At 36.0% G+C, this 21,765-nt stretch overlaps 1 protein-coding gene across 4 annotated transcripts in view; it reads right to left on the reverse strand.

Annotated features, from left to right (window-relative positions):
- Window positions 1-21,765, reverse strand: part of pcdh9 (protocadherin 9) — a 185,921-nt gene that overhangs the window by 2,924 nt on the left and 161,232 nt on the right. The window lies entirely within an intron of this gene.

Consider the following 21,765-nt stretch of genomic DNA (forward strand, 5'->3'; position numbering starts at 1 on the left):
CTATTTTGTATTGGTAGATAAATGGCTACACTGAAAGCATCATAGCATCATGATGTCACTGATGGCATTTCCTCAAACTCACAATTCTTGTAAAAGAATGGAGCATGAATAGTTCATGCATCAGAGTATATATATCTGAATGCAGCATCAGTATTTGGTGTATTCATTGTCAAAACTGTGACGTCTGTATTTCACTTTGCTCCTTCAAAGCAACTCGGGGATTGTTATGGACACATTGTGCTTTCCTGTTTCCCTGGTGTGATAAACATGACCATTTGCATATAGACAATCAGTGCCCCAGTGGGCAGCTGAGAATAATTTGAATCAGCCACTTTCTCTTGCAATCAGCACACACCTTCTCATTAAGAAAATTTACAGATAAAATTTGATTAAAAGACCACTTGAGGCAGTTAACTGACGTGTTTCACAATGTACACATGAACAGCATAACTTTTGGTACTGTCAAAGCAAGAGCATCGAACATGCATGGAAGTCTAAAGACAACAGACTGCTGAATGATAATTAGATTTTTTGTCACCAAAGTGTTGTATTAGGACAATAATAAACATGCAAAATGGACCGTGTAATTTAAACCAACATGTAATGCGTCAGTGTCACACTGTTTTAATAAAGCAATATATTTAAAAAGTTTTAATTTCACCTGATTATTTTCTCCCTTTCAAGAAAATCTACAGTCCCTTGAAGGTCAGATATGATAAAAAGTTCAGTGTTCGTGGGTCCTACTTCACATTTATGCAGCTGCTCCACACTCGAAAGACCAGCTCTTCCAAACAAGGTCCTATTAGTTACAACAGTTGATGTTTTCTTTTTTGTTTTTATTAGATTTACATAAACACAAAGAAAATAGACATACCAATATCAAGGTTTGTTGGTCAATTCAATTAATAATGAAATACTTAGATTTGGAATTTTAAAACACAAATTACAATCAAATGCCAATTCTCTGTTTGTGGAAATTATTTTTCAGCTTTTAAAGGTGTGGTATTAATTATTTTCCAGGCACAGTGTCATTTTATAGCACAATCAAGTAACTGTGTCATCTTCCATTATAAAAATGGATGCATCAAGTAGAAATTCGACTTCCCAGTTCGGGACCTTGAAATTGGGCCTCTGTCTCTGTAAGAAACTCCTGCTCTTTCTAACACTCTGGCTTCAGCACATCAAACAATGTTACTCCATTATGCCATTTACTACTATTCCTAGGAGTGTTGGGCTGAGATGTAGTTTATAACTCCGTCATGTTTTTACCCTTGAATGATTTAGATTTTATTCCACTGCCTAATAGCACCAGCACACTGCAGTGAATATTCATAAAATGTAAATACTGTTTTTCTCAAATGACAAAGACTAACAGAATTTATGTATCTTTGATTTGCTGAAAAGGACAATACATTTGCAACACATTTCCTAAAGTCCTTGCAGTGCGTTTGAGCATAAACTTATTTTTGGGAAGAGAAAAAAAAAACAAAAACAAGCACTTATTTTTTTATCTCTGTCATTAATAGAGCTCCAAATACCAACACTAAATTAAAATAATGCTATTTGTTATCATGTGCAAAATAAAACAATAAGTAACAATGTTTTACAGCGGGTCTTCACTAAAGACGTCTCACTTCCTTTTGCCAATGTCCACACAAAATGGTTTACGAATTGTTTAGTGCTGTTTGTCTGTGCATAGCCTGTTGCTAATAGCTCAGAAAGCAAGTTCCTCCCCGAACTCTTGTGCACACACGCGCACGCTTGACACGCACAAGCAAATAGCCGGTGGCTGGTGTTTGGTGCAGAGCCCCTGAGTGCTTTAAATAACATTGAGGCACAGGTGTTGAGGAATGCAAGGGATTCAATTGTGTGTCAGATGGTGCTGACTTTTGCTTACAGCGTTGTGCAAATTATGCAGAGGTCCACAAAGACAGATACCTTAAAGACAGAGAAACCATTAGACTGTCTCGTGATGCAGTGCTATTAGGATATGCTGGAGGCTGTCTAGTCTTAATTCTGCAGGAGCTGTGGAATAAATGTGAGCCATGAGGAATAGCTGCCTAATGATGGACACTTTGACCAAGCAGCATTAACAAACCTTTCTTTTCGTCCTCCCACTCAGCATCAACAGATCACAGAGGTTACCGAGGAGGAGGAAAGGAAGCTCAATGCTGACCAGAGGATGTTTGCAACTGTAAGGGAGTGTACTTGCTTTACTCTTCTGGCTATTACTAATGAGATAACGTTTGGCTAATTAATTGGATGCACACTATCAACACTGATGTGCCAGCCCCACACCAACAACAGCCTTCAGAAAGTCAAGAGGGAATGGGAGGAGGGGGTGTGTGAGAGTGATTGAGTGTGGGGGGATTTAGCGTCCATAGGGCTTGTTTATTTATCCATGCTGTTAAGCATGCCCAGATGTTGTTATTGGGGATAAATACGGCTTTGTTTTAGTCCAGCACTGAGGCTTAAAAGTACCGTACCAATGTCTCCAGCTGGTGCTCAAAAACCCTCCAGATACGTCTGGCAGATTAATGTTTCATGCCTTAAATCTGCAGTAGGTATTCCTAGTGACCCTTTGATTCTTCTCAATACAACCTAAACACATATGAGGCCAATCCATTATTATGCACACCATGGCATATGATGATACACCCTATTATAGCCCATGCCCTGCAAATAGATCTGGTTCACCCCAGCAGCACAGATATCACAAACAGCTTGGAGAAAATGTGTGAGCAGTGTCCAACAAGGCATAGAATTACAACTCTATACAGCTCTGCAAAAAAAAAGGAAAAGAAAGAAAGAAAAAAGCAGCCTGTGATCTACAGTAAAGGCGATCTGGTGTTAGATAGATATAATAGTGAGCGGAGCAGAACAGAGCAACATGCTGGATGCATTCTCCTGAGAATAGCAGTCTGGCTGATGGATCCTTTCTAGTGCTCCCTTTGAGGCCAGGCAGCAGCTTCTCATGAGAGGACATGAAGGGCAGAAGGGAGTCAAAATAGAAAATGAAGACAAAGCTTGAGTTTCAGACTGAAGGGCTGTTTAGAAAAATATAAGGATCAGCCAAATTTTAAAAGAACAACAACAGAGGAGGTATAGGTAAGAAAAACAGAAAATATTAAGCATGTTGAGAAAGGAGTCATTTACATAATTCCCATGATCACTGATAAATATTACTGGATTAGACCTCACTAAGTACTATTCTTGGATCAATTTGCAATTTAAATGTTCAAACAAATGTGCTCTCTTGGAAACACACATTTTCAGCATTAAAAGTGAAACACTGTCTATGGGAAAATACCTAGTATTATTACTTACGTGTTTACTGGCAATGTTTCTCAAAAACTGTCACATGCTTTTCCCAGACTTTAACTATTATTACAACATGATAAGTGAATGAGATAAATAGGAGTGCATGTCTTCAAAGCACATGATAAATTACATGGTAGCACAATTGTCTTTTCTGTAAATCCTATTTAAATGTTTTAGCATTAATATCGTATATTTGACATGAGAGACATTTTAGATTATTGTGCAACGCCACAGCCTATTGGCTGAATAGCTGAGTGCAGTTTGAATGCAGTGTGACGGTTCATCTAATTTATTAACAAACAAGATGATCTTTGATTAAAAATATGAGATAATGCATCCATAACGTGTCTTTACTCCTTATTCTTTCAAGGTCACAGGAGAGGTTGGTGCCTATCTCCAGCAGTTATTGGGGAGAGAGGGAGAGTATAGCCTGAACAGGGCACTAGTTCATCACATAGACACACAGAGGAAAAATAAACACGCACACCCCTACACACGCACACACACATGCAATTACAGACATGTTTTTGGATTCTGGGATTCCAGTTTCCTGGAAAAAATCCACACATCCAAGGGACAAATATGCAAACTCCTTGCAGACAAAGCCTAGGCCAGGATTCAAACCCAGGAATCCATACCTTCTTGCTGCAAGGCAACAGCGCTAACATCTGAGCTATTCAGCCCTCCAACAATACAGTAAATGTTATTCTCCTATGACAACCAATAAGTGTGGTTTCGTCATCCTTTCTGTGCTACCGGTCCAAAACAAACATGTCATGTGCTTCTAAATTTAGCATGTAGGGATACTAAAATCTTCATCAGTACAGACAGAGCATCCACATACTTTAGCACAAGATAAAGTAATACTAATTGGGTCACTGCTAATAGATATGCTTGGCACTTATTACATTTTATGTATGATTATGCAGGGTCTCAGAGTTGCAGTGTTTATGCTCTATGTCAAAAATGCATGACAGGTGGTGATAAAATTGTGTATGCCAAAGTGTCAAATTCAGAGAAAGTCCGTGTTGGAGCACTATTTACTTAAGGCAGCATAACGTCCAATGCCAGTGACATATGAAACTTCTCCATTCAAGGTCCTACACTTATTATCACCAAATGGGCTAGTAAACCAGGGTAGTAAAAGCAAAACAGCTAGGGTGCATGTCACCTCTGCTGTATGTTATTTCTCTCCCTGTTGCCAAATTTATGGTCTGCACAACAACATCACAAGGTTAGTAAAATGAACTTTACCTTTCATGCCCTCTCACAGTAATAGTACATTGGGTGATGAAGGCTTTCTTCAGTCCAACACTGCAAAAGAACTGCTACCTTAATGGTATAAACAATTACGATTCCTTATTAAAGTACCTACAGCATGTCAACCTGCTTCTCTATATTAGTTTGCAATAGCTCACTTAGAACCAATAGATGTAAATATATATTTACAAAGACGTTTTGTTTTTGTTTAGGTTCAGCAAAGGGGCATCTGAATGCTCAAAATTATGTTTAATTTTCAAATACAGCTCTGCAGCAACATTGTCAAAGTATGGTGCTACTAAAAAGGGTCACTGAATGCACCAGTGCACAGTGACATATTACACTTGTACAAACGCAGTGCACGAGAAAAAAAATTGGTAGAATTTGATGGCTGGAGAACACGAGAGATGAGGTATAATTTATTCCAGATCTTTTAAACTAACCTGCCCACTTATTTTCTACATTTCAAGTCAATCTCCAACAGCTGGTGAGTGAGAGGTGGGCACATCACAGGGTATGATAACTGAGTAAAGTAAAAAAAAAAAAAAAACATTGTGAAGTTCCACTTTGCTGATAATAAAGAAAACAAGGACTATGATGAGCTGCCTACGTGAAATTCTGGTCCTTTGGTGCATGTGAAGCACTGCTTATCAGTTGTAGAAAAATAAAATACTAAAACGAAATACTAAAATGAAAAGGGTAGCTTTGATTAAAAAAAACTGTGAAATATTTCCTTCTCACCAAGAGATACAAGCAAAGAGGTTTGGGACAAAAAAAAAAAAGTTCTCAGAAACATCTTCCACTGCATCTAGGGTGACGTTCAAACATCTTTCCTGTTTGCCTCAGCACAGACTTTTGCCAACAATCGTTGTCTGTGCAATGCTTTCCAAACAACCACAGCCTACACCAAATAAGATGGAGGAGTGGGAAAAATGTTTGTACTGCACCACAGCAGAAGCTAAACAAGTCACCATGGACTAGTCGCTACACTTCAAAACATTTTTAGTGTTTTTGCTGTATTATTCTCCTGCAGGATGTCTCCTTGTGACATGAGCTGGCAGATATCACAACGTTCACCGCAGCCAAGTTGCAATGTACATTTTTGGATCTAACTGTGGTTTTGGGAACAATAAATAATCCACATACATTTATTGTACTGTTGCTTTCCTCCAGGTGAAAGCTCGGCTGAACAACACATGTGAAGATGACACTATAGAATGCAAAACAACAGACTTGAAAAGGCACATCATAATACATCACTGTTTTCAGTAACTACTACATTCAGTTTGATGCAGCGGACACCCCACACAACTATTTATTTTTTATTGTTGTATTAAAATTATATTGAACTGTTTTTAATGAATGGCATTGTTACTGTTTACCTTCTTTTCCACAATGATGAGTCATCTGCTAAATACAATGCATTTTAAACACCACATACCATGTATCACAGACAAATAAATATATTAGTGCTTTTTCAAATGATGCTTAAACAATTTAAGATACCAGCTGACAGCCTTTTGCAACTGTTTCTTCCCATGGACCATGTGGGTATGCATGTTCTTTAATGGTTTCAAGTAATTTATGTCTCTTCTTGTGAAAGAAACCAGTGTTGTTCTTCTTTCATCGTTTTTCTGTAAAGAATGATCGGTAACACTTTGACGGGTTGTGAATAAGACTGTCATGACAGCGTCATAAACATGACATAACACCTGTCATGAACATGAGTAAGTCTTCATGAATATTTATGACTGTTGTCATAAAGTGTCATTTGGTAAATCATGACACTTTTAATACAAAGTTGACATTATTCAACATGTCTTTGTTATGACAACTTGACATTAACCAAGAAATCATGATCTGACATAAATTTGTTATAAAAGTGTTACTGATTAAACTTTAACTTTAATAACATAAAGCTACATCATTTTTAAAGTTTAATCAGTAATACTCAAATAAAGTGTTGCTGAATGATCTGTAAAGCAAGATACAAACAAATGGCAGGGGCAAGACAAAATAAGTTTATTCTTCTATCTCCTTTTCAAACAAATGGTTATGTGAATATTAATCATGGTATATGAATTAATATAAATAATTTTTTTGAAGTAAACAAATCAAAAACACCATGACAAATTATTTTACTGTCATCTCTTTTCTACTTTGATTTTTAACTGATTTAACTGACTCTTCCAATTTTTTATAACCATTATAGTAATCATGACAATATGGCAAATATCACAACTGTCTTTATACAAAAATGGGCAAAATCAAAAGCTATAAATTGTCCCTATCAGTTCACTTTTGTAAGAAAATGTGTTAATATTGCATAGGATAAACAAACAAATAAATAATAAGTAAAAGTAGTAACAGCTTAATTGATTTCAGTGTCAGTCAGTTTGACTGCTAAACACACTTTGGCATTGCCATTTCATTTGTTGTTATTGACGTACCTAAAGTAACATGTACAGACAGTGATTGTGTTGATTTCAAGAAACGGTAACATTGCAGCATGACTATATTTATATCCTTGAATCTAAAAAAACAATTTTACCATCTTAATGGAATAATATAAGAAAAGCATCAGTGTTGTTCAATACTTCAGTTCAATTGCTTTCTAGTGAATCATATTGCACTAAGTCCTTGTTATTTTATTTGTTATGTGGCGGTCTGTATTATACAAGTATTGATTTTCTTCTCTGGGAGAGATAAGATGTCATGAAATTGTCACTTATGAGTTGCTGTTAAATTGCCATGCATGAATTGCAATTTCATTACGTCAGGCAGAATCATGTTGCAGAATGCTGAGAGGCATTTAAAAATTACCACAGTAATGAATTAAATGCAATTAAATTATTTTCGTGAAGTAGACCTTTTTGTTCTTTTATGTTTTGATATGGGGTTTAAAATACGTCAGTTTAGATTGACTTTACAATTACGTTTAGATATTGGATGTGCTGATTAAAAAGCAAAAACATAGTACTGCCAATTAGGTTGTCATTGTTTGCACTGAAACTAAATATATATAATTGCCTTTGTGTGATTGTATTTATTTAAAATAGTAAAACACTTTGAAAAACAAAAAAGTATTAAGCAATGGCCTTAAAATGACGCACTTATTTCTGCAGATTTCTGCAAATCTTTACAGTAAGATAATCATTCCTCTTTGTCCTCTTTATTCTAACAGTTTCTGCAAATAAAAGCATAAATAAATACAAAGGTTTCAAGAAATGTTTAGTTACAATGTGCTACCTTGTTGTTTGCCACATTTCATGAAGTATTTATGCTCTTAAATATAATTAGGTCTACATAGACCAATTCTGGACAGACATGCATGCAAGCTGAAAATTGAGTGCAGCCTACAAATGCAAGGTGGACCACTGAGACTTGCAAGCACAAGGTTTCAACAATGGGTTTTTTCTGTCTTTACATTAAATTGCTCATCTGAGCTTACAAGTTCTTGATTAATAATGACGAATGATGCTGTTAGTGACTATATAACAATGCATTAACATGCTATTACTGCTAATGAGTACAACATCACAAACTGAACAACTTAGACCAAGAACTATAAATTTAATTTCCTAAAATATAACAATAAAAAAAACAACATGATGTTTAAATGCAAAAGTGTGGGATTGATAATACGCAAAGGTTGTTATTTTTGAAACATAATTTTAATCTGATAAAGAAGCCTTATTGGAATACATGTTCTACTTTATTGATTGTGAACTTATACACATAAGGATGAAGGAAGTACTAGAGGTACAGTGACGGCTTATTCGCAGAAGAAAAGAGTAATAAAAAATAAATAAAAAAGTGAGCGGAGCAGCAGACAATGGATGATATAGAGGCACAGATCCATTGTACTGTGAGGTGGTGTCAGAAAGATGTAACTTTCTGTGTTGATGATTACCTTGAGCCCCAAGGAATCAGATCAGATAATAAAACAGGCCCTTGTTATTCCCCTGCGAACTCTGTAATTGCAGTGCTGAAGTGTATCTCCTCTCTGTTAATAATTGTAATTTCAGACAAGGCTCTGCCTACGTACATTTATTCATAATTACCTTAGGGAAAGGACAGTGTCATGCTGCCTAATGAAAGTGTGCCAAAATAAATTGATGAAAGGAACGCTTAAAAAATAGTCAGACATTTTTCAATTTGGTAAAAGCACATCAATGGAATATATTTTGGTATTTAGATTTCTTGAAATCATCTTACTAAATGTACATGAGTTATTATACATGCATACTAAGGAATAGGACTGCAGGGCTGTAGTGCTCGTTTCACTAACAGTTTACTGCTACTTCTTTTTGGTCTCTCACAGCTTAGCATGTGTTGTGCAGTTCACAGTGATATCTTCTGTTAAATGGAAATGTGTCAAAATTTACGCATCGCTCCGGAATCAAATTGGCAATGACATAAAAGTTAGCACCTCCTCTTCAATCGTGAGAGGAATTTGCCTCTATTATATTGGTGTTAACATGTTAACAAGTGGTAGATATATATTTAAAGGTACTGGATCACTTACGAAAGGACCGGAGTTCGTCATGAAATAGACAAGTTGAAAATGATTCTCTGTAGATCAAATACAGAGGACAGATATGGGAAAGATGAAATATAACCTAACCTTACTGTGTGTTTACATTTAATGTGAGGGAATGTGTACTGCGTCTACATCACATCTATAAATATTTTTCAGAAATGTATTATGCATTCAGTGCAAATCTTGGTTTTGAATAAGAGGTGAAATGGAAAAACTGAAAAAAACGACAGAAAAACCTGTTAATAGAAACAGAAAATTTGCGTATCTTTCATATGCATAATTCTGCTTTGTGAGCTGGTTGGTATACTGGGAGGAAGTTGAGGTCAGGGTCTGTCAGAGACCCCTGTTGGGTGCAGGTGGCAAATAACTTCTGTCAGCCAAGTAATTAAGTGTCCATCACATCTTTGCAGGAGGGCTGTGCAAAGCAGAAGCATCTTCCAGTCTCCATCTGTGAGACGAACTGGAGCTTCTGTATGCTCCAGCATATGACCATTATATCTACAATATGAAGAAAATATTTTTAGATGATCCAATCAAAATATAAAATTCTTACAAAAATGTTTTAAAGACTTTTTGGGGGAGGGGGCAGGGAGAATTTAAATAAAGTAGTAAATTTCCATGCTGTTTAATGCCTTTCATGGAAAGGTGTAATACAACAATAAAGTCAAATATTTATGTGTACAAGGTATGTAAACATCTTTTTTTGTAGAAAAACAAGCACAATGTAAGAGCAATTTGAGTTGCCTTGTTGCTGAAATGCGCTATCCAAATAAGTTTGATTGATTTATTGAAGAAAAAAAAAATACTGTGTTTAAAACCTGCCTTGCAAATCACGTCAAAACTGAAAAAGAACTTAATTGAAACTGGGGTATGACTGTGCTAGCAGAGGACGTTAAGTCAATCAATAAATGAAAACATAAACTGGTCTCAATCCAGTGGAGTACAAAATATATAAAAGCATGTGAAAAAAATGCACTAATTTCCATCTATGAGAAAGTAAAAAGAGCTGCTAAACAACTAAGCCAGCTTTCACAGATAAGTAACTCAAGTGTTAAGCTATGTATGTAAATAGAAATTTACAGTTTTTACTCATGTTTAAAAAGTTTACATAGACCAAAAACATTTTGTACATTTTAGACATCTCATGTGAAGACTTTTTCACATTTTCTGTATTTTGCCCCACCCCCCCATGTGCCCTTCAGTACAGAAAAACACCACAGATGTCTACTTGCATGGTGTTACTGTATTGCTTTGGCAGGTCATGCGTTGTCGTTTTTTTAATATGCGGTTATGGCATATTAATTTCGTAACATGTGTGAAAGTAATTTGTTGTTTTTGAAGATGGCGGCAATTAATCTCTCAAATGACCTAGCTAGATTAAATCAGAAGAAAGAGAGGATGCTATGAAAATAAATGCCAGCATTAGGGTAGAAATTACATGATGACCTTACTGAACAATGATTTATGGATTCCCCAGTCAAGCAATTACATCAGGTGATACCTTTGAAATTTCAAACCATGGAAATTAAATTTGCTCCTTTGCAAACTGTGCACTTGTCAAGGACATTTAAGGTGTAGCCTACATTGCAATCATCCTCAGTAGTCACATTTCACTTGGAAAATTTTACAACATCAACAGGAGCTGTGGAAAACATTTAGCAAAAACTAAACTAAATAAGACAAACTATTGCAGAAATATGAAAAAAAAATTCATGCACAGAACTGAATTCACAGGCTTCAGATTTCTTGGAAGAAAGTAAAATTTCAGCTGATTTACATACTCCAACATGATACATGCCTACTACAGTAAGTATGTGTCTTGTAAAAGGAAGAGAAAAAAAATGCTTCACATTATGTAAAAGTCACTACATAGTAAGCAGTGGTGTTTCAAAGTACATCATTTGATTTTCCCTGTTTAGATTTGACGTTTAACTGTGCAAAACAGTACAGCTCAGTCTAAACTTGGACTTTAGTTTGAAAAGTGTAACTCAGTTCCTGTATGAAAGGTTGAGCCTATTACTGTTAAGGCCACCTTTTCTAATCAAGAGGGTCACTCAAGATAAGTAGAATTAAAGGCCTTATCTCACCACCGTGAACCTATTTCAGTAATAGTGTGTCAAGAACCATTGGGCCTAGGTATATTAGCTTCACAACCTGCATGGTCTTCCACATATTTCAGATATGCTCTATGAAATAATCCACAAATATTTGAATTTTCCATAAATAATTTGGAGTTACGGTCCACAAAAAACATCATCAAATAGGTGAATCTGTGAATACAGAACTGGGAATAAGTTGGGCTCCACTGTATTTACAACATGCTCCTAAAGTCTGTCCTTATATAAATCTAACAGGAATGAACTGTGAGTAATTGTTATCCTTTGCCATTTCTTATAATTGGACTGAACTGCACAGGCCTGCTTGATAAAATAGCTGCTAGCCAGCTGGTTAAGGGCAGGGCACTGCACCTTCTACCTTACTATTTGTTTCAAAGGTAAGACTTAAGATTGGTGAATCGTAGCATGTTTGTCTGCTTAGAGTTTTTTATTTATTTATGAAAAACAACATCTGGGCAAATCTGAAAGGAATGTTATGCTTTCCAAAAGTTTTTTTTTTCAGTTTGAAATAAAAAAAAAAATCACATAAATCAATGGCAGATCAATTTTCTTCACTTTCTATATATGGATGAGCTGAAACGTTTAATATACATCAATTCTGAAAATGCAAAAACAATCAATATGTTTGTTTTATGATTTTTGACTGTCATCGGTGTTCTGTCCTCTGTCACTACAGTTTCAGGCACTCATCTGAGTTTGCATTACAAAATATGATGCATGGAGATGAAAGCAAACTGCACACCACTCAGGTCTGTTGGAGTAGATGTCCCAGCCTCACCATATGCCACAGAAAACTGCAATTACAGAACAAATAAATACAATAAGCTATCCAGACAAAGAGTGACCAAAATATTTTGATGAAATTAGATACAGGTCTTTACATTTACATTTTAAAGGAAAACATTTTTTATCATGGTTATATTTAGAATTAATTTCTCTGTATAGCTACAATTTTACCTGCAATTGTAAATAACGGCTGGTATTAAGAATACAAACTATATGAAGATGGAAATATAGCAAGATTCAGCTTGTTTACTGAGCAACATTTTCTATTTATATGCAAAAATTAAACCAAAGGCCTTGAATCAAACATGTTTAATTGAAGCTACTGTTTCACAGCGCAGCTGGGGTTATAATTACGACTAATTAGCTCCTGTATAAAAGTTGTATAAATTGGACGATTTCATATTTCTGTCTAAGATGCAAGAATGACAAGCTACTGTGATCAGCTTAGTGTAGCTTTCATTTTACATGCCCCATACTGGCCTGCAATGTTCTTTGAATTCAGCTTCTATAGATATCTCTCCCTGATTAACAGAGAAAACAGATTGCTTACTGTATTGCTTATAAAACTGTTCAAAACAGGTTTGCTGGCAACGCTTTGCTAACAACGAGGAAGCCTTCAGCTGCTAAAACAGCTAGTAAATTTTAAGTGGCACTCTGTCAAGACCAATTCCTCCAGTGGACCCAGTCACCGGACATTTGATGAGTTGCTTTGTCTGTTCCCCTCTCAATGTCAAAAAATCAGCAGGCACTCTGACTCCCTGATGGGGTCAGAGACCTCCGCCGCTGTGAGAGGGTGACCACGTTGATTCGAGGACACACAGTCATCACCCACAGATAAAGGGTCTTACATTTCCTGAGATACAATTGAAACACCATGAGTCAGTGACAAGCATATTAAAAATAAAATAAACGAAATGTACACAAGATTGTAACACTTAGCTAGCAGACAAGTGGTGTCATTGCTATGAACGTCTGCAGTTATTTTTATCCAACATTTGGATCCTGTGACACATTGAATAATGCAAATCTGAATTCACTGACAAAGGAGTGGAAATGAAAGAAAAGACTGTATGGGGCAGAAATGGTGCCAGCGGCCCCATCATTTCATTTCTTTTAGCCCATCTGTAAATGGCATGCATTTTAATCCTTTTAATTATGGTTCCTCACTACAATTACCTCAAATTAAATTACTTTGCAAACCTCAGAAGGATACATGGCGAGCGGAGAAGAAGTGGATCCTTCTGTCAGGGATTTAACCTCAGTTTCTGTGTGACACACTTAGCTGTCTCCCCCACCTTGTAAATCCGATGCTATATTAAACTGAAATATTGAAAATACCCAAAGCCTCATACTCTACCCATTCTGGAACCCAATCAGGCCTCAAACTCATCTAAATCCCCTCTTTCCCAGTCTGACTGCATTCACTGGGCTACAGAGATTACTGCAAGGAACCCTGCCTGGCAGGCACGCAACACTTAAATAATCTCTGGGTGAAATCCCAGTGTTAATGTGGGGTTTCTGGATCATGGCACTGCTGCGTTTTGCGGTGCTCTGTGCCACACTGGTTTGGTCGCAGATGACAGCGTGCACCAGCAAGAGAAAGATGTATTGGGAGAGGGGGAAACGATCATAATGAAAAGAGGGAGAATAAGAATAGTGATGAAAAGAATAGAAGAGAACGGGAACAGAGTGAAGAATCGCAAAACAACAATGTGGCATGAGACGGCAGAGAAGATGAAAAGACAAGGCAGGGGAGGCATCGAGGGTGAGAGAGAAAGGGCTGTGGAGGCGAGATAGTCCCCTGAGTGGGACAGAAGAAGCTTGCCAAGGTCTAAATGACATTACTCTGCATGTTATATACTTCATGGCCTTGGGTGGGTGTCTCATGTGCCAAGAGATGCATAAAATCCTGACTGCTATTCTTACCCTTCTCCAGAGCTGACCCATAAACACACTCATCTCACACTTGAAGTGTGGCATCAAACCAAGGATGCTTAATGCAGAAAATGAAGTAATTACTTGATGTTTCAATTGCAGCGCAATAATTGCTTTAGTCCACAGGATAACCAAGAAAGTGAGAAGATAACATATGCCAGTGAAGGCGACAGCATAATGACAGGATTAGTGTAGGTCTTAAAGACTTCATCTTTCACAGATACACATGGGAAGGGCGGGGGAGGGAAGCTGGGAGACAAGGAAGACAGTGAGACATTTCTTTGAAGAGATGTTCTCCCTTAAAAGCAAACCACTGGCAAATAACTGTAAATACAAAAACACGTTTTTTTTGGGGTTTTTTCTAGTGCTGGAACTTGTCAAATATTATAATGGTAAAAAAAAAAGCCAACAAATCCCTATCAAACACTCTGTTCTGCATCTGACTGATTCTCAAATATTGCTGCTGTCTCAATCATTGCTGCATCGCCTGTCGTTGATTCTCTGTTGTAATAAAATTTCTAATCAGTCAGGAGAGAAGACTATCTAATCAACTGAAAAATCTCCCCAGAAGAGATTGCATTTTAAATAAGTTTACAATAACCAAATCCCAAAGTGTAAAAAAGGACATACAGTAATTCTGTAACACACATGTAGCACTACATTAATTCAATTAAAATGTGAAAACCATGTCAGTAAAAAATGAGAAAGGAGGCCGCTTCAAGAAGCTAATCCCATAAAAAAGGTTTCGGGCTAAAATATGAAAAGCACCAAAAAGGAAAAAAAAAAAAAGAAAAAACAAGAAAAAAGTATTATTAAGAGATATAAAAACACAACCTTTCTGACAAACTATTAACTGTCTGGCGTAAGTTCATTCTTATTTGCTTCAATTTACTGTGAATACTGATTCAACTGAAGATTGCTTTCCATACAGATAAAAAGATTCACATGCCGGGTGTTCTGACCAGCTTGAAGAAGGGTAATTAAGGATAGCATAACATCAACAACATAAGGTTGTGTCAAGGCCTATGACACTTCTAATTGTATTTATCTAAAGCCTTGACTCCTCGGTCCCAGGAAAATTCATTAGACGGCGTAGCAGCATGAATTTCTAACACCAAACGTCAAGAGTTTTTGAACACAAGGCTTTGTGTTGTTGCAAGAGGTAGACGGGCTGGCATCGGCTGGTGTGTGTGGGGAGGCAGTTGGACGAGAGGAACAATCTGTACCAGTTAATTAGCACACACAAGGGGGCATCAGGACAGCTCTCTCTAAATCCTCTCCTTCATCTCATGCCCATCCACAACAAGGGCTGCTAGATTAACCTGCCGGTATTATCACCTCAGCCACTGGGGCTGTCGATACATAATAGAGCAGGGAAGTCAAAGCCAGAGATGGAAATTACACTTCAAAAGCGGAGTTTATTGGTCTTGAATGATGGCGGGGAAGTGTCATGTCATGTGTTTTAAGGTGTTTCACTTCCTTTGGTTGATAATTTGTCTGTTCCTATTATGGCCGGGTTGCCCTACTCAAAGAAACAGCTCACCTCAAAATTGTTAAATTTTGCTCGTCATTGCTACTACACTTTTAACATGTCAACAAATGTCTTTATTTGTGTTTTTATAGTAAAACTGTCATTGATTTATTAATTTGGAAAAAAATGGAATATTTTAATTTTTCTAGGAAAAAATTAAAAAATATATTTTCTTAAGTCTAGCTTTTGTCAGTTTTGCAGGACATTGTTTAATGACTGTGTGTTCAATATCTTTAAAATGCCTTTGCTTATTGAAATATGTGTTTATTGGGAAAAAGTTGCCACTAATGACTTTCAAGTGTTAAGGACTTCTGTTGTCGATAATCACATCTATAATGACTAGATTTGTCCACAATATTTGCGTGAATGTAACTTCTTTATAATTTTTCAGGATGGCAAATATATCTTCTGCAGTGATTACCGCACTACCTTCTAATTAACGGATTTTCTGCATTAGTCCTGTAGGGAAAACATTATCTCAGCTGTTTGGGTATTTCATGAGTATGAAACTAAATTGAAATCGATCACATTACCACAAGCACATGACAGGGATTGGAATCAAGGTGGCTTGTCATATGTGTAATTCTTGGACCACACATGTCGTTATTTGTTTGCTTTCAGTGGCCCAAAAGTTTAACCCTATGCTGTAAACTGCCACAATGTAAGTGTACGTTGTAGTGATTTATTTCCAGGATATTTGTAGCACTCCTCTCTAACTCCTTTGCTCAAAGTACTTTTCTTTAAAAGCATATATCACCGTGCTGAGAAATGACTCCACTTTTTTCAATAAAAGATAAAGACCATCTTATTACCTTCCCATTAAGGACATAACATTTTGTTAAATGGACTCCTATTTAAAACACTCCTTTGAGCTCTGAGCCAGATTCAATGAATCTCTGCTGCACTTTAATCAACTCCGGCTCTGCTGGTTCCACAGTGCCTTTTCATGATTAAGACGAATAAAAATTCATAGTATATGATTATTCCAAGTCCCATTCAAAGCAGAGTAGAAGTCCCCAAAGGGTAATCTTACATATATCTACATCTACAGTATGAAATATCAACAATATTTCCATCTTTGGGGATGAAGAAATGACACAGGTAAAAGATTAATTAACATACCAGTTAAATCTCTCATTCTTTATCTTATGCATCGCTCTATCACACACAAACACCTACACACACATGCATTACTGGCCATAATACAAAAGGACAAAAATGACTCAAATTATAGCATGCAAAGCGATTTAGACTGATTTCAGGGCATGTCCATACCCTTTGAATATTTTAATGGTAATATCAGTTTGCCGTCATCCAGATCTCTTTTGTTTGAATTACTAAACTAATTTGTAAGATTTTATATGTGAAAACACCTCCTGAATTTAGCATTAGGGGTCAAGTGAAAACGCTGACAGTAGATGATATTTAGACCTGAAATCTCTGCCAAAGGCTATCAGCCCTGATCATGAAGACTGTGAATAACAGGGCTTTTGGCAGAAAAGGTTATGAAAGTTGAAGACGCTGTGCAAACAGCAAAAGTGCTTCTCAAATAGCTTCATCAGCTGTTCTCCACCAGATAGCTCTTGTACCCAAGGGAAAGGTCACAGTGGCCCATTTTTAAGAGCCTTAGCTCCGAGTGAGTCATTTCAGGGCCCATCATAACCGATCATGTGACACTCCAGGCAGAAACTGGCAGTTGTCAACATTAGTGAGAGCCAGTCCTTAACTCAATTTCAGTTCATGTGCTGCGCCTGTTCTTAGCCTGAATCAACAAACTGTCTTGATGGGACAGCTTTAGGTGAAATGTTTAAATGATTTAAATAGGAAAAAGTGTCCTGAAAATGTATTCATACCACTTAAAACTTTTTTCACATTTTGTTTTATTTTGACTAAACATCTCTGAGTTGAAGTGGGATTCTACCTGAAAGATCAACAAAATGTGGTTCATAATTGTGAGGTGGACAGAATATTATTGCTCGATTATTTTATTTTTATTGAAAAGAAAATAAATAAAAGTGTAATGATCATTTTATTCTAATACCTCTCAATAAAATCAACTATCAAACAATAATATTAGTGAATTATTTAGGGAACTGAAACTTCCCTGTGCAAAAAAAAAGAAGAAAAAAAACAAAACAAAAAACAACAAAACAAAGAATACAATAAAATAAAATAATGTAGGGAAACCCCTTACAGTATGAGGCTTGAAACCCTCGAGTGTTTTAGTGACCTCAGGTTCAAGATTTATCTCCCTCCTTTTTGACCAGCATAATGTCAAAGAATTGTACAGTGTCATGTATGTTCCTAGGACAGGCTCCATATATAAAATATACAAAAATATTTTCTAGCATTGCTGTATTTCTTTTCCTGCTAAGGTTGTTGCTCCTGTTTTAGTCTTCCATTTTTAAGGCAAACATCTGTCACATCCACGCTCCAAAGGTTGGGATGCTATCCAATTCACATATGGCTCCCCTGATAGGGTAGGTTTACTCATTGTCTCTTCTGTGAGCCCATCTGCTGCGGCTGGTGTTGTTACTTTACTCTTCTGTAGACTTGGAAAATCTGTCTATGGCAAAATGTAATCATATACCTAAGTATAACTGATTTGATTGCAATTTAAATTCATTTTACATTACATATATTTACATATAAAGAAAAAAAAAAACATGATTTGCTTTCATGTTTTTATGTACAGGTCTTTGACCCTCAAGTCAAATTAAAACCAGCTGCTATTAAGGGACATGGAAATGACTCCCATATCATTGAACAAAAATTGCATTCATGCTTCACAGAGGTAAATGATAGCAGGGATGTGAAAGGGGTAGTGGCTGATGCACTTTTATTCATTATGCGTTATTTGCATTTTACATTGTCGCTACATTACTTCTAAATTAGCTTCAAAATTAAAATATGCAAATTAGTACCCGCATCATGTCTGTCACCATCAAAAACAGCAATGGTCATGAGTGCAAGCAGCACATTCAGCTTTGTGGCACGTTTGAGTGCTGCTTGTTTTAACATAGAGCAAAGTGCAACTGGTTTGTCATAGTGGTATTCTGGATATGTAATTTAGCCTTTATGTACTTTGGAGCTTGCAACACAATAACTTGGCGATGAATTCATTCATGTTAAATCATTTCATGATGAATCATTGCATGTGAAAGGTGTTAATTATTTTCTATGGACATTAATGGAGTGCTCTTTGGTGAATTTTATTTTATTTGGGTATCATTTACAAGCAAAATCCTTCTCACGCTACATGAAGATCATGAAATCCACATCATCAGAAAACAATGTGGTTTCTCCTGTACTCATGGCCACATTTCACAAACTTTGTGAACTTAGTGTTAAGCTCAACAGTATTACAAAGCTAGGTGTCAATCAGAAAATGGTTTGCCAAACCTTTTTATATTCTTTCCTTACCATTAATGAAAAACAAAAAAATTCTGAATTTCAAATATCCACAGCAACTGCTTAAAAATTGCCTTTAGTATATCATTGATTATCAATATCTGTCTTGCTCTTCAAACTGTGCATCCTCTGGGTCACTTTCAGTATTACGCATTAAGAAAAGCTGTCCTCGTGTTGGAACAGGACTCAATTATTTTTTCACAGCTTCATGACTCCAGAACAAACTGACTAAATATTAGAAATCAACCAGGATACCAGTAATCATCTCAATCCCTGAACCAGTGTCTCAATAGGAAGATTTTTTTTCTTTTTCACTTTCTCAGATTGTTTGCACTGATAAAATCCACAAAGCAATGAATGGCTATGCAGGTGTAAGAGTTGTGCAACAGAATTATTTTTTCTAATCCTTCATCTTTATAGACTTTGACCTATAAGGCCTACATGTGAGCCACTTGAGGGAGTTATGACTCTGCTGTAGATGCTCAAGGCCTGTATTATACTTTTACTATTTTGCCACCTATTAACATTTATCAATATCAAATAAAAATAACAGATATGGACACCTTTGTGTATTCATTCTTGCGATGAAGAAAATAATGGCCACAGTGGCCTTGGTGCCCTGAGCCTGACTCCAGCAAATCTCCCAAAAACGTACATTCCTGTTACTATCAGTTTACACATTTATATTTCCCTTTTCCCATTGTGTTATGTTACATGTATTTGGAATAGAGGCGCTGCAAAGACCTGTAAGCTCTGTTTGTTTGCATAGCCCTCAGCGGTAATTAAGTACTATCCAGGCAAACCCTTGTTTCGTATGGGTGTGTGGCAGTACATGAGTGACTTTGGAAGTTTTTCTGAGTAAACATCGAGTGATTTACTGTGGTTCAGTAAAGCATTAGTGTTGTTCACTAATGCGTTTGTGTATTTGAACCATGAATCACTGAAAAATAAGAATTGTGCAATCAGTGCATATCAACACAATGTCTTAGAAATTTATAAAAGTTTTTAAGAATAAAAACAAAAGAATTTAACATAGCATGTGCCACTAATGTTTATTTAAAATGCACAATGATTTACTTGTAAATAGAGGAGGCTTAAGAATTTTGTTTTACAGAATTGCATAATAATCCAGTTTTTGATCACGGAGGGCTACTATTTCTATATTTCTGTTCAGCAAAGGTACAAATATGAGTCATAGGTGTCAACCATATCTCATATAAACTTGTTTTTGTAAATTTACAGAGTTTGTCAATAAGGTAACAACAAAAGGTGTAGACAAACTTTTTACTTTAATATCGGCACCTATATTTGGTCTTATGTCAAGACAAATGAATGATGTTGCAGGTAGGTGTGCTGATACAATGCCAACTTTCTTTTCCTAAAAGGATCTTTGACCCCTACAGAGCAGTGATCTCAATATTAATAACAGTGGGATTATTTACAGACAACATTGGTACAGTCATTAAACAGTTAATGTGAAATAAATGACATTTTCACAAGGATACTTTTTATAAGAGTGAACTTGCTCTACAAGCTGTTTCTGTGGTTCGAAGAGAAGAGTTGAACTGGTTAGAAATCTACTAAAAACACAGAGGGAAGGATGTGATGTCTGAATATTTCTATAACTTTCTAAATATTCTACAATGATAAATCTTTTTGCATTTATCCACATTGAAAAAAAAAAGAAAAAACAGGAAAAAAAGATTCTGCTGGATTTACATTCTCTGGCCAGTGTATATAAATCTAACAGGAATAAACTGTGAGTAATTGTTATCCTTTGCCATTTCTTATAATTGGACTGAACTGCACAGGCCTGCTTGATAAAATAGCTGCTAGCAGGGCACTGCACCTTCTACCTTACTATTTGTTTCAAAGGTAAGACTTAGGATTGTTTACCTCTGTTAGGTGAATTTTAATTTTTTAATGAAAAAAATATCTGGGCAAATCTCAAAGGAATGTTATGCTTTCCAAAAAAATTTTTTTTTTCCAATTTGAAATAAAAAAATCACATAAATCAATGGCAGATCAATTTTCTTCACTTTCTATATATGGATGAGCTGAAACGTTTAATATACATTAATTCTGAAAATGCAAAAACAATCAATATGTTTGTTTTATGATTTTTTTGATTTGTTTTCAAGACTAGTTGTTGGTTTAAATAGCGTTTCACTGGCATTTTCCCATAATATATAATTACCCAGTAATATTTTTACATTTTCTGTCTACTTAACATCTTTTAATACAAAAACACGGTGGACCGCCAGAGGAACGCCTCGGCGCCCCAACCACCAGGCTTAGCAAGATTTCTGGTGGAAACCAGAAAGCATTTAATTACATTTTCACACAGGGGTAGGTTGGTTAATAAAATTATCATTTGAAAGTTTCCTTTTGTATTCACTCAGGCTATCTTGGTCTGATATTATTATTTTATTAAGGGCATTAAAAAAATGCCAAAATAAAAGATTGAATCTTTTATTTTCAATAAAAGATTGGCAATAAAATAAAATGATCATCAAGTTTAATCATCATTAAACTTGATGATTAAGAAAAAATACACCTCAGACCTTTGTAGTGCTATGAACATTGAAAATGTGTTAACTTGCTTAATTATTGTTTTTAGTTCATCTTAAATTTAGAGTTTTAAAATATGACTGGTGTAATTAGGTCAGTAAGTAGGTCTTAGGAAACTGTTACAGTGTAAATGTGCTTAACCTAAAAACGTATTTGTCCTAAACCACAAGTGCGTGTGTGTGTGTGTGTGTGTGTGTGCGTGTGTGTGTGGGGGTGTGTGTGTGTGTGTGTGTGTAGGCGTGTACATATGCGCTTTGTTTGATTTTGATCTAAAATCTTGAAGGTCCAAC

The sequence above is a fragment of the Xiphophorus maculatus genome, chromosome 4 (assembly GCF_002775205.1).
Source record: "Xiphophorus maculatus strain JP 163 A chromosome 4, X_maculatus-5.0-male, whole genome shotgun sequence".
Taxonomy (NCBI): Eukaryota; Metazoa; Chordata; class Actinopteri; order Cyprinodontiformes; family Poeciliidae; genus Xiphophorus; species Xiphophorus maculatus.